Source organism: Ranitomeya imitator, chromosome 4 (genome assembly GCF_032444005.1).
Source record: "Ranitomeya imitator isolate aRanImi1 chromosome 4, aRanImi1.pri, whole genome shotgun sequence".
Lineage (NCBI taxonomy): Eukaryota > Metazoa > Chordata > Amphibia > Anura > Dendrobatidae > Ranitomeya > Ranitomeya imitator.
Genome location: NC_091285.1, coordinates 661,557,293 through 661,567,989, shown reverse-complemented (window position 1 = coordinate 661,567,989; position 10,697 = coordinate 661,557,293). Strand labels below are relative to the sequence as shown.

Here is a 10,697-nt window from a genome sequence, read left to right as displayed (position 1 = left end):
GTCTTGGAAGATCTGTCCTTCCTAGGGGCAGAGGCCTTGTCTCCCTAAAAAAGAGAGAGAAGGGGACTAAGTATATGGCACCCTAAGGAATACAGGGGTAAAGGGACCTTAACCCGCTACTCACGGTAGGACGCAGGGCTCGGCAGAAGCAGAGATAGATCTGTCACCCTCCATGGTCAGTCAGCACTGTAGTCCAGTCAGTCAGACAGGGGGCCTTACCTGGAGGTGACTACCAGGGTTAAATACCGTGGAAGTTGCGTCCCATGTTGTGCTCCTCCTCCCGGTCCCAGGCGTAGGGGAAAGACCGCTATGCCGCCAACAGAAACTGCAGTCCGACGCGCGTGCGTTCCACCGCTGGAACGCACATGCCGAGAACCGGAAGTTCGGGTACTTCCGGTTCGCGCGTCCACTGTTTCCGGCCATGAGGAGAGGAGGAAATGCCGGGGAGCCGCGCGGGGACCCCGGCCGCACCACACCGCTCCGCTTTACTCCCGAAGGAGCGCGGGAGGAGCGGAGAAAGGGTCCCGAGTCCGCACCATGTGGGGAGACGGGAGCAGCGCCGCAGGGAGGAGACACATCCCGACCCAGGCTGCCCGGCTAGGTAAGACCTGAGTGCTCCGATCGCCGGCCACGGCAGCACTACCGCAGGACCTCTTCATGCCCCAATAGGGGACAGGAAAAACACTGGAGATGGCAGGAAGGGGAGGGTATTTAACCTCTTTGTGTTTCCTGTCCCCCATTAGGGCGGGGAGACATCCTCCAGTACCGCTGTCGTGGAAGGTGACTGGATAAATTTGCATCACATGGCCTTTCCCAACGATGACAGTGGAAAAAGCTATAACCCTAACAGGTTAATTAAGTTCAGAAACCTTGGTCAAAGTTATCTCGGAGCACAAATCTCCAAGGCTGCAACAAACTTTTGCATAGGCCCACATTATTAAAAAGTAGATGAAAAAAAAAATATATATATATATATAAATAAATATATATATATATATATATATATATATATATATATATATATATATATATATATATATATATATATATATATAGGAAATCCCGCGTTGCTGATTGGTCGCGGCCGACAGGATTAGTCCGGCCGCGAATTGGCCCCTCCCTACTCTACTCCAGTCAGTGCCCCCTCCCGTCAGCGCCAGTGTGTCGCCCTGGCCGGCCATGGCCAATCAGCGACATTGGCGCGGGATTTAAACACTGCTTTGCTGATTGGTCGCGGCCAGCCTTGCACGACCAATCAGTGACATTGGCACAGGATTTAAATCACGATTCGCTGATTGGTGCTGTCCGGCCGTGAATTGATAAGGGATTTAAACCACGCATCGCTGATTGGTCGCGCCCGGCCAGCCGCGACCATCCCAGACCAAATTTTACTATTGATGCTGCCTATGCAGCATCAATAGTAAAAAGATATAATGTTAAAAATAATTAAAAAAAACATTATATTCTCACCGCCGCAGCCTTTCCCGCTCCTCACCCTCCGGTCCCAAGAATGCATTGCGGCAATGCCCCGAGATCATGTGGCGGTCTTGCGAGACCGCTACATGATCACGGGTTATTGCCGCTAGGCATTACTGGGAACGGAGCATCGGTAAAGTCCTCGGCTGGATTCGGGGGCTGATGGATAGTAAGTATATAACTATTTTTTATTTTAATAGTTTTTTTTAACAGGGATATGGTGCCCACATTGCTATATACTACGTGGGCTGTGCAATATACTATGTGGCTATGTTATGCTACGTGGCCTCTGTTATATACTGCGTGGGCTGTGCTATATACTAAGTGGCCGACGTTTCGGCTCACACTCATGGCTTGAAAAAGGCTCAGTGTGAGCCGAAACGTCGCACAGAGATGTGGGTTCAATAAAGTCACATTTTTCACCTTTGAAAGGATTTGGAGTGCTGCCTTCATTTGCTGATTTTTGTATCTATGTGGGCAGATGAGTGGACCATTCTGCCCGGGAGGCCAGGCACCCACCGGTGAGCATTGTGCTGTTCCAATTTTTTACGGTATATATATATATATATATATATATATATATATATATATATATATATATATAATTGTCTAAGGTCCACTTCCTTCTGTTTGTCTGTCACGGAAATCCCGCGTCGCCGATTGGCCGCGGCCACTTGGGCACGACCAATCAGCGACAGGCACAGTCCGGCCGCGAATTGGCCCCTCCCTACTCCCCTCCTGTCAGCGCCCACATAGCGTTTCAGCAGTCCATTAAACGGACTGTGTTACACCGCGGCATAATGCTGTATAACGCAGTCTGTGAACGCTGCCATTAACCCTGTGTGACCAACTTTTTACTATTGATGCTGCCTATGCAGCATCAATAGTAAAAACGTATGTTAAAAATAATAATAAAAAAATCATTATATTCTCACCTTCCGGCGTCCGCGGCAGCCTTTGCCGCTCCTTGCGAGGCTCCGGTCCCAAGAATGCATTGTGGCAATGACCCCAGATGATGTAGCGGTCTCACGAGAAAGCTACATCATCACGGGTTATTGTCGTAAGGCATTACTGGGAACGGAGCGTCACAAGGAGCATCGCTAAAGGCCTGGGCTGGATCCGGGGGCTGCCGGAAGATGAGTATATAACTATTTTTTATTTTAATTCTTTTTTTCCCCAACAGGGATATGGTGCGCACATTGCTATATACTACGTGGGCTGTGTTACATACTGTGTGGGCTGTGTTACATACTGCGTGGGCTGTGTCATACACTGCGTGGGCTGTGTCATACACTGCGTGGGCTGTGTCATACACTGCGTGGGCTGTGTCATACACTGCGTGGGCTTTGATACTCTTTCGCCCGGGGCCCTCTAAAACCTGGAGCTGGCCCTGGCTTCACTGATTGTTCGTGGCTGGCCACGAACAATCAGCGACAGACGCAGTCCGGCTGCAAATTGCCATGGAATTTAAGCCACGCTTCGCTAATTGGTCGCGCCCCCGACCGTCCGAATCCTGTGTATTCATTGCATTATTCTGATATCTTCATAAATAAACTACATACATATTCTAGAATACCCGATGCGTTAGAATCGGGCCACCATCTAGTGAGAGAGTGTGAGTGAATGCTTTGGAATTGAAGGTGTATAGATCATACGCTCACTGAGTTTCCCAGTAAGGGCTTGTTTTCACTTGCGAGGAACACGTCCGTGTCTCGCATGTGGAAACGAAGCTCTGGTGCCGGCACTGTGGAACGGAGCGTGCGGCCGCATAGCAACACACGCAGCCGCACGCTCCGCTCTGGAGTGCCGGCACCAGAGCTTCGTTTCCACATCTGAGACACGGACGTGTTCCTCGCAGGTGAAAACAAACCCTAAGGGTACCGTCACACAGTGCAATTTTCATCGCTACGACGGTACGATCCGTGACGCTCCAGCGTCGTAACAATATCGCTCCAGCGTCGTAGACTGCTGTCACACTTTGCAATCTACGACGCTGGAGCGATAATTTCATGACGTATGTGCGATGTAGAAGCCGTTGGTTACTATGCGCACATCGTATACAATACATGTTACACCATGCGATCATGCCGCCACAGCGGGACACTAGACGACGAAAGAAAGTTTCAAACGATCTGCTACGACGTACGATTCTCAGCGGGGTCCCTGATCGCAGGAGCGTGTCAGACACTACGATATCGTAACTATATCGCTCGAACGTCACAAATCGTGCCGTCGTAGCGATCAAAATTGCACTGTGTGACGGTACCCTAAGAGACCTAGTAGTCGAGGCAGCCACGGCCTCGTTCATCGCTGGTCAGTCAATTGCATAATTGCCCTGACGATTGGTGGCAGTGGAGTTATGTCTTCTTACAAATGGCAGCAGTGGGATCTGCGTGATCTCCCTGGTCTTGACAGATTCTTGTTCTTGTGCAGTCTGATTTTATTACACAGCACAGACACACACAATAGGTCTTTTGACAAATGATTGGTGACACAAGTAAGAACACAAGACCTAATTTGTACCAATTTGTATAGCAAACTAGCTGATTCCAGTGAATGGGTTCACAATGAAAAAGATCAGCACACATCTATTTGCTGTCCATTTTTCACTGACTTGCTACCAGGGAAATCTGAGACAGCTGTCAATTAACATGACGTCAGTAATGACGCCCCGTCAAGAGTGGAAGAGAGGAACTGCTTTGTCCACTGACATCACAGAAAGCAGGAGAATAGCTGCCTGAGGCTGCCATCACACTAGCAGTATTTGGTCAGTATTTTACATCAGTATTTGTAAGCCAAAATCAGGAGTGGAACAATTAGAGGAAAAGTATAATAGAAACATATGCACCACTTCTGTATTTATCACCCACTCCTGGTTTTGGCTTATAAATACTGATGTAAAATACTGACCAAATACTGCTAGTGTGACAGCAGCCTGAGTCGGTAGCGGTCATTGAAGGGCAGCAGAGGCAAGTAGTTGCCAGTCAGAGGATGGCCAGTCTAGGAGCTTAATGGACCTCCTTTGGCATTCACAACCACAGCAATTGCTTGCTGCAAAGAATACTCTAAGGCGTCTTTTACACTTCCGTCTTTCTGCTTACGTCGCAATCCATCGATTTTTGAAAATTCCTGCAAAAAAATTTGCAGGATTCTGCATTTTCCCATAGACTTGTATTGTTGACGGATCGCGACGTATGGCCATACATCGTGCACTGGATGCATCGGGTTTTGGCGGCCCGTCGTCACAGATAAACGTTCAAGGGAAGGTTTTTCTGTACGTTGCATCCAGTGTTTCAGACTGCGCATGCACAGCAGGAAATATCGCTCTCACGATCTTTCCTGCTCGGCAACGCAGATGGAAGTGTGAAAGCAAACACTTCCGTCGGTACGTCACGCCGACGCTTCGTGATGGCCCCGTACCGACAGAAGTGTGAAAGAAGCCTTAAGGCTATGTGCACACGATGCGGATTTCGCTGCGGATCCGCAGCAGTTTCCTATGCGTTTACAGATCAATGTAAATGTATGGGGAAAAAAAAACGCTGTGCACATGCTGCGGAAAATAATGCGCGTAAGCGCAGCGGTTTACACCCCACAAGACCCGCCGTACACCGGGAACACCCCACAAGACCCGCCGTACACCGGGAACACCCCACAAGACCCGCCGTACACCGGGAACACCCCACAAGACCCGCCGTACACCGGGAACACCCCACAAGACCCGCCGTACACCGGGAACACCCCACAAGACCCGCCGTACACCGGGAACACCCCACAAGACCCGCCGTACACCGGGAACACCCCACAAGACCCGCCGTACACCGGGAACACCCCACAAGACCCGCCGTACACCGGGAACACCCCACAAGACCCGCCGTACACCGGGAACACCCCACAAGACCCGCCGTACACCGGGAACACCCCACAAGACCCGCCGTACACCGGGAACACCCCACAAGACCCGCCGTACACCGGGAACACCCCACAAGACCCGCCGTACACCGGGAACACCCCACAAGACCCGCCGTACACCGGGAACACCCCACAAGACCCGCCATACACCGGGAACACCCCACAAGACCCGCCATACACCGGGAACACCCCACAAGACCCGCCATACACCGGGAACACCCCACAAGACCCGCCATACACCGGGAACACCCCACAAGACCCGCCATACACCGGGAACACCCCACAAGACCCGCCATACACCGGGAACACCCCACAAGACCCGCCATACACCGGGAACACCCCACAAGACCCGCCATATACCGGGAACACCCCACAAGACCTGCCATATACCGAGAACACCCCACAAGACCCGCCATATACCGGGAACACCCCACAAGCTGTTCTGGATCGTGCCCATTCTCTGCTTTCATAACAAGAGACTGATCACTTGCAGATAATATATCCTGCCCTGACAGACGCCATTCCCTTCTCCTGACTGTGTTGTGGCTGATCGGTGAGCGCCCTCCGTGGCGATATACATAGGGGACACCCTAGACGCCATGTGCTGCTGCACGTCCTCCTGCCTGCTGCATATGGCGGCGCTATACAGGCAGCAGGGGATAAAGTAGATATCAGAACGAGGCTCCCCGCTAAGGAAATGATGGAAGTCACTGTAGGCAGACGTGGAGGATCAGCCACGGTCCTGAGGTAATTGTGTATAACGGGAGCACGTGGCGAAACACGTGATTGGTCGCAGCAGTGAGGAGAAGCCCGCCCCGGTGTCTCCTCCCCACCTCAAAACAAGGCGGGCTCCGGTGCCGGACACACACGCTGCCATCTCCTGGTTACACGCTGGTCCCGGTCTCTATACCCGCCACAGACACCGCGCATCTTACGGTAAGCACCGGAGACCGCGCCGCCACACAGCGACGTTATGAGGAGAGATTGGGCGGGAAAGTTTAAATTCAAACCGTCGCCTCTGATCCTATAAGAAAAGTGAGTAGAGACGGAGCGTGTGCGCGCTGTGATTGGTCACCTTGCATGCGGTTGCCATGGCTATCTGTAGTTTACCAGCAGAGCTACGCTGTGATTGGCTGATAGACGGAGCAGGTCAGGTTTGTGTGCTGTGCTGATCATTGACAGCAGGGGGCGGGCTGTGCAGGTGGAGTTCAGTGAAGTCTGTTTGTGAGGAGAAACTGAGGTAAATAATGATGGCGGCCACGGTTTTTTTTTTTCTCCTTGATGAAAACGGAGTTACCACTAAAGTACACCCCTCTGGTTAAGGCTATGTGCACACATTGCGGATTTTGCTGCGCATCTGCAGCTGATTGGCCGCTGCGGATTCGCAGCAGTTTTCCATGAGTTTACAGTACCATGTAAACCCATGGAAAACAAAATCCGCAGTGCACATTCTGCGGAAAAAAGGCTCGGAAACGTAGCGTTGCTTATTCCGCGGCATGTCAATTCTTTGTGCGGATTCCGCTGCGGTTTACACCGACTCCATAATAGGAATCCGCACAAAAACTGCGGTAGAGCCGCAGTGCGGATTTACCAAAATCAGTGCACATACCCTAATAATCATTGTATGGTCGGGGTCAGACCTAACGTATAAAAATACGGTCCGTTTTTTTACGGCCGAGATACGCAGAAATGTTCCTGGACAGTGATCTGTGTCCACGGGCCCAGATTACATCCGGATTAGCTGCGGATTGAAAGCTGCGTACAACCACAGCGTTCAACCCGCAGCGTCCAGATGTTACAGCACAGTGGAGGGGATTTTATGAAATCCCGTCTCCACTATGCGTGCGAACGCTCATCCGGCGGCCCAGCGTTTACGGACATGCGGCGTGTCTTTTTAGAACGCAGCATGTCTGTTGCGCTCTGTCGCCGCAAAGTAAATAACAGGGTCCTATGTATGGAGTGCGGGGATTCTGGATGTGTACAATGGACACCTCTGGAATCACCGCGCGTACAGAAGGGGGCAGAACGTGTTTTCTGCTCCGTCCAAAGCGCCGACAATCTGGACCGTGGACACGCACCCTATGTCATCCATATGCAATGCGAGGATGCAATTTTTTTTTTAAACTTATTTTATTTTTATTTTCCCTCAAAAACGTATCCATGTGACATCCGTACGTCGAGATTTTCTTGCTGGCTTGCTAAATGGACATATAATGGATTCATGGCCTCAAATATTTGTGGAAATATATATATATATATATATATATATATATATATATATATATATTTGTCCCTCACTAAGGCTACGTTCACACTAGTGTTGTGCGCCGCTGCGTCAGCAACGCACGCAAAAACGCTGCGTTTTGCGACGCATGCGTTGGTTTTTGCCGAAATTTGGACGCAAGAAAAATGCAACTTGTTGCGTTTTCTTGGTCCGATGCTAGCGGCAAAAAAGACGCATGCGTCGCACAACGCAACAAAAAACGCATGCGTCCTCCATGTTAAATATAGGGGCTCATGACGCATGCGTCGCCCGACGCAAACTAGCATAACGCTAGTGTGAACATTACCTTGTAATGTCTTCACATCCAGTTCCGTCCAGATCCCAGAATTCCAAGCGTCGAAAGTTCACCGACTGCCATATTGGGACACCCAAGTGATGGGTGTCTCAATATGGAAGCTGCTGGTGGTGCCAGCCTCTTGTGCGGTACCAGCAGCGGAAGACCGTAGCACCACGCGCGCACACACACTGTATATGCCGTACGCACCACACACACACACACACACACACACACACACACTGTATATGCCGTACGCACCACACACACACACTGTATACGCCGTACGCAACACACACACACTGTATATGCCGTATACACACACACACACACACACACACACACACACACACACACACACACACACACACACACACACACACACACACACACACACACACACACACTGTATATGCCGTACACACACACACACACACACTGTATATGCCGTATATGCCGTACACACACACACACACACACTGTATATGCCGTATACACACACACACACACACACACACACTGTATATGCCGTATACACACACACACACACACACACACACACTGTATATGCCGTACACACACACACACACACACTGTATATGCCGTATACACACACACACACACACACTGTATATGCCGTATACACACACACACACACACACTGTATATGCCGTATACACACACACACACACACACACTGTATATGCCGTATACACACACACACACACACACACTGTATATGCCGTATACACACACACACACACACACTGTATATGCCGTATACACACACACACACACACACTGTATATGCCGTATACACACACACACACACTGTATATGCCGTATACACACACACACACACTGTATATGCCGTATACACACACACACACACACACACTGTATATGCCGTATACACACACACACACACACACTGTATATGCCGTATACACACACACACACACACACTGTATATGCCGTATACACACACACACACTGTATATGCCGTATACACACACACACACACACACACACACACACTGTATATGCCGTATACACACACACACACACTGTATATGCCGTACGCACCACACACAAACGCACACTGTATATGCCGTACGCACCACACACAAACGCACACTGTATACGCCGTACGCACCACATACACACTGTATACGCCGTATGCAGCCGCTTGCGCAATACCACCAGCGGAACACCGTCGTGAACACGCCGCCGCAGGGATCAGCCGAATGATTCACTGACCGCCGCCATCTTTGTACTGGAGGAGCGCATGCGCGGTTTTAATGTGACCACCGCTATCTGTCTGCACAAAGATGGTGGCGGTCTGATTTACTGCGCCTGCGCAAATTCCGTGCAGTGAATCATTCGGCTGATCCCGGTGGCAGATGCGTGACGTGTCTACAGGCAGAGGAAGCCGGTCACATTAAAGGGGTTTATTCAGTCGCCATGACAGCACAACGAGAGAGGGGATCCGCCCTTCAGGGACAGGAAACCTCAGACATAAAAGGGCGGCACCTCACTCACCCGCCAGTTGGTTTCCTGTCCCTGACAGTGGAACCTCTTCAGACAGGCCCAGAGAAGAGGGTTGAAGATAGAAGCTATCCCACTCCTGACAGGCCGATGCAGGTAGCGGGGGTCCCCTACCTCGGCCTGATCAGGGGGATGGAAGCACCACACGGCAGGGGGACTGTCTGTGTAGGTGACAGCAGGAGGAAGCAGCCCTAAGCGGGGGGCTTGACTTCTGTGGTGCCGCTGTTCACCTGGTATGTGAGGCCCAATGGTGCGCATCTGCCGGAGCTCCTGGGGTCGGTCCGCCGCTGCTGCTGGGGTCTGCGGTGGCTAGGTGAGCGCTGCCGTCCTTGCTCGGCGCGTCTGCTCTCAGCGCCGCGGCCGCGTCCGGAAGGGGCGTGTCCTGATGACGCGGGTGCGGCGCGGGGCGATGACGCGGCCGCGCATGCGCGGTAGCGTCTTATCCTGGCTAATGGCGGCGCCCGGCGTCGCAGGGGGGGATTTTGGCCTCAGGGAGTCTGGCGCTCTACGGGCGCTAGCGGAGGCAGTACCAATTAGCGGTGCACCGAGGGATGTCCCTGCTGACCCCCCATCCGGGGGTGGTACCCAGGGGGATGGATTTAAACGCTGCACTGAGGCCTCAACATTGTTCCTGTCCACCATCTTGGAATGGAGTCTCTGGAAGGAACACCGCAGCTGGGCGGTGAGCAGCAGCAGTTACCTGAACAACCTTTGAGCAGCTCCCAGCGGCGGTCTAGTGGCAGTAGTCGCGCTGGTAGAGCCAAAGAAACTCAGAAGTCAACTAAGTCCTCTGGCCGTAAGAAATCTCCGGCTAAGAAGGACCCCCCGATCACGGTACCATTCACTGCAGGGATGGGTAAGTGAGCTTCGTGAAAGTACATTTCTGATAGCTGTCCCTCCTTGTATTCCCTCTCTCCTTATTAGGGGAGGAAATCTGTGTCCAAATCCAAACATAGAGAGTGTGCCATCTGTACGGAACCTCTTCCGGATGGACATAAAAAGAAATTGTGCAGCATCTGCATTCAACAATTAATTGAGGACGAGACCCCTGACCTTACGTCTACTCTTAGGGATCTGGTTAGACAGGAGGTCAGAGATTCCATAAGGTCTCAGAAGACAGTTTCAAAAAAGAGGAAGGAGATATTATCCCCAGCCTCGGATGTGGATTCAGACACGGGTGGTGTGAGTTCGGATTCTCATCCGTCA

At 51.4% G+C, this 10,697-nt stretch overlaps 1 protein-coding gene across 3 annotated transcripts in view; it reads left to right on the top strand.

Moving 5' to 3' along the window:
- Positions 1-6,172: 6,172 nt before the first annotated feature.
- Positions 6,173-10,697, top strand: part of SPC24 (SPC24 component of NDC80 kinetochore complex) — a 28,382-nt gene continuing 23,857 nt past the window's right edge. The window contains exon 1 of one of the 3 annotated variants that reach the window (XM_069767094.1): positions 6,173-6,321. The gene's annotated coding sequence lies outside the window, so the exon portion shown is untranslated. Of the gene's footprint in view, positions 6,421-6,554; positions 6,626-10,697 lie in introns of those variants that run through there. The other 2 variants (XM_069767096.1, XM_069767095.1) reach the window with 2 other exon arrangements.